The sequence below is a fragment of the Solanum dulcamara genome, chromosome 10 (assembly GCF_947179165.1).
Source record: "Solanum dulcamara chromosome 10, daSolDulc1.2, whole genome shotgun sequence".
NCBI lineage: Eukaryota > Viridiplantae > Streptophyta > Magnoliopsida > Solanales > Solanaceae > Solanum > Solanum dulcamara.
In genome coordinates this window covers 38,682,406-38,686,944 of record NC_077246.1, presented here as the reverse complement: position 1 = coordinate 38,686,944, position 4,539 = coordinate 38,682,406, and positions in this window count along the sequence as shown.

Here is a 4,539-nt window from a genome sequence, read left to right as displayed (position 1 = left end):
CCATTTGGTAGTGAGAAATAGAGATAGATTGGGTATCGAGGAGAAGATCGACATCAAAATCAACTTCTCTTTCGAGAGGGACAATGGGAATATCATTCAAAAAGACATCAGAAAGCTCATTCACCACAGGAACCCACTCAAGAGAAGAAATTTCAGAGTCGACATCCCTAACCATCACAATGTTGTAGATGCAACCCTTAGCAATCAACTTTTGGGCCTTAAGACAAGAAATGAACTTACCCTTGATTACCGAATTATGAACCTTCTATTAAAGAATAGACTAATTTGGGAATTGAAACTTGACTATATGAGGTCTACAATCTATAGAAGTATAAGAAATATGCAACTAATCCATCTGAAGAACAACGTCAAAATCTACCATGTCAAGCTCAATAAGATCACAAGGAACAACTTTATGTAAGATAGACACGGGATAACTCTTATATACCTTTCTAGCAACAACCAACTCATTAATATAGGTAGACACCAAATAAGGTTCTAATAATATTTTGGGAAACACATCAAACCTAATAGCAAGAAATGGAGGAACAAATGACATAGAGTGATCCATCTCAATACTAGAGTGATATTTGTTATTATAAGCAAACTCTATCAATGAAAAATGATTATCCTAATTTCTTTTAAAATATATAAAACATGCTCTTAACATATCCTCTAATATCTGAATGGTATGCTCGGCCTAACCATCCATCTATGGATGAAAAGCAGTATTAAGCTTCACTTGAGTATGAAGACCTTTTTGAAAAGATCTCCAAAATTGACATGTAAACTTAGTACCTCAATCCGATATGATAGACCATGGTACATCATAAAGCTTAACCAACTCTCGGATATACAATCTAGAATAGTCCTCAGCTGAATGTGAAGTCTTAACAGGAAGAAAATAAGCTGACTTAGTCATTCAGTCAACTATAACCCAAATAGATTCATGTTTCCTATGAGCACGAGGCAAACCAGTAACGAAGTCAATATTCAAGGCTTTCCACTTCAAAGTAGGAATCTTAATGTCTCGATCCAAACCTGCCAGTCTTTGTTGTTCAACCTTCACTTATTGATAGTTAGGACACTTAGCCACAAATTATAAAATATCCCTTTTCATGACATGCCACCAATACACTTTTCTCAAATCTCGATACATCTTTGTGGAACCGAGATGAATATAATATAGCGAATTATGAGCTTTGGAAAATATCATATCTTTTAAGACATCAATTTTAGAACACCCAATCGGCCTTGATATCTCAAAACCCCATCTCTTCTTATGGATTTTTTGTCAACCGCTTCCTTTAATTCAGCCAAAGTGGGATCACAATCTTGTTTTGGCTTTATATTCACCACGAGAGATAATTCGGAACTATTTATCATAAGAACACCACCATTCTCGAAATCAATAAATCGAACACCCAAATGGGCTAATCTATGCACATCCCAAACTAGCTCTTTTTTCTCATCCTCAATATGAGCAACACTATTCATGGAAAATCTACTAAAAGTGTGAGCAACCACATTTACCTTATCTGGATGGTATAACACACTTATATCATAGTCATTCAACAAATCAATCCATCTCTTTTATCGAAGATTCAAGTCCTTTTGAGTGAATAGGTATTGTAAACTCTTGTGATCGGTGAAAACATCTACATGGACACCATAGAGATAGTGTCTCTATAACTTCAAAGCAAATACCACCGCCGCCAACTCTAAATCTTGAGTCTGGTAATTTTTCTCACGTGCCTTGAGTTGCCTTGAAGAATTAGCTATCACTTTTCTATTTTGCATTAGCACACAACCAAGACCAACTCATGAAGAATCAAAACACACAAAGAACCCATTGGAATCTTTTGGTAAAGTGAACACTAGAAAATAGGTAAGCCTATCCTTCAACTCTTGGAAGTTTATTTCACATGCCTCAGACCATTGGAACTTCATCTTCTTTTGAGTCAAAGTAATCAAGGGTGATGCAATTGAAAAGAAACCATCTTCAATAACTGGCTAAGCCCAAGCAACTTCAAATATCGGAAAGAGGTAACAATCTAGGCCAAATCCTAACAGCCTTGGTCTTCTTTGGATAAGCTATAATTCCTTCATCGGAGATAATGTGACAAAGTAAAGTAACTGACCTTTACAAAATTCACACTTACTAAACTTTACATACAACTAATGGTCCTTGAGATCTTACAACACAATCCTCAATTGATCGGTATGCTCTTCTTCACTTCGAGAGTATATCAAAATATCATCAATGAAGACAATCATAGACATGTCCAAGCTATATGGGAATTCGTTACTCCAATAGACATAACCAACAATTCAAAGTGACCATGATGAGTTCTAAAATCCATCTTTAAACTTTCACATTCCCTTAATCGGAGTTGATGGTAACCCGATCAAAGATCAATCTTTGAAAAGTAACTTGCTTTTAGAAATTGATCGAACAAGTCATCAATCCTTGGAGTGAGAAACTTATTCTTGATTATGACCTTGTTCAATTGTCAAAAATCAATACACATACAAAGAGAACCATCCTTATTTCTAACAAAGAAAACGGAGCACCCTATAGAGAGAGAATTGATCTAATAAAACCCTTATCTATCAAATCCTTCAATCGATCCTTTAATTCTTTTAATTCTGTCGATTAATTGGGTAAGGAGGAATAGATATAGGCTGAGTATCAGGGAAAAGATCGATACCAAACTTTATTTCCCTTTTGGGAGGAATACCAGGGAGAACATCGGGGAAAACTTCTAGATACTAAAACTGACTCAAGAGTAGGATTCTTAGAGTTAGTATCTCTAACCTGAATTAGATGATAGATGCAACCTTTGGAAATTATTTTTTGAGGTTTAAGACATTAGATGAATTTGACTTTAAACACTGAATTATTACCTTTCCATTCTAGGACTGGCTCATTAGAAAACTGAAACTTAACCACACGGGTTCTACAACATATCGAGGCATAAAATGTATGAAGCCAATACACACTAAGAATAATATCAAAATCGGTCATATCAAGTTCTATTAGATTAATGGAGGTGACTTTATGAAAAATTGAAAATGGATAATTTCAATAGACTCTTTTAGCCACAACTGAATCACCTACCAGAGTATAGACCGAAAAAAGCTCTAGCAAGATCTCAAAACTAACAATGAATCTAATAGAAAGATAAGGAGTAACAAATAATAGAGTAGCACCTGGATCTAATAATGCATAAATATCTAAGTCAAAGACTTCCAACATACACGTGAACACATCGTACGACTCCTCAACTTCTTGCCTAGCTTGAGAGGAACAAAACATTTTTTTTGCGTGGGCCGCCATCTTATGGAGTTTGTCCACCTTGAGTAGTTTAACCTTAAGGATACCCTTCTTTTCCCTTATTAGGACATTCAGAAATCTTGTTCCCTATCTTACTAGATCCAAAGCATGCACCTATTCCAACAAAATATTTACCTCCATGAATTCTTCCATATTTGGTACACTTAGAAAGAGTAGATCCAATAACACCACCTTGTGCCTTAGGGTTTAAGACTCTATCTTTGTCAAAACTTTGACCTAAAGCTTGTGAAGAACCTTTTCCTTGTCGATAATGAACATGACTACCTCTGGATATATTTTGAGAAATTCCACCTTTAAACTGAGCCCTCTTGGACTCCCTTACATTTCTCTCCTTAAGTTTCTCTACTTCAATTTGCTCGGCATGTGTTATGATCCTAGAGATATCCATCTCCTTAATGAGAATAGTGGTTCGACATTCCTTCAACACCAAATTCGACATTGTAGCAATAAACTTACTCATTCGAGCACGAGATTCATCTACCAAGGATGGAGCATACTTGGACAACTTTCTGAACTTGAAGGCATACTCTCTCACACTCATGTTCCCTTGCTTGAGATTTATGAATTCCAAAACCTTCGCCTCCCTTAACACAAGGGGGAAGAAGTGTTCAAGAAATGTAACTTTGAACATTTCCTAACTCATGGGACCTAATTCAACCCTTTCATCTTTCCATTATTTATACCACTCTGGAGCGAGACCTTTGAGTTGGTAGGCAGCAAATCCTGCCTTCTCTTTTGTAGGTACTCCCATAATCTCCATAATCTTGTACAATTAATCAACAAAGTCTTAGGGATCCTCAGCAACCTTAGATCTATGAACCTCAGGAGGTTTCATCCTTGTGAAATATCTAATGCTAAATGCTGGAGTAGACACATTTGGAGGAGTATCTACTCCTCAATTCACTTGAGTAGTAACAGCTTGGGCTAGCATTTCGAAATCGACTTGAAACTACGCATTTGTCACTTGATTATTCAAAGGATAATTCAAATCTTGTGGCTTCTCTTCAACATTCCTTTAGATGGGAGCTCTTTATGGAGGCATGATTCTGAAATCGCATAGAGAATGCTTTGCAGGAGAAAACCTTAAAGTTCAACTCTATAGCACGATGAGATCATGAAAGAAGTAAAGTGTTTCCTAAGATGCCTTATAGCCTTCTATTAATAGATATGGCATGATTCAC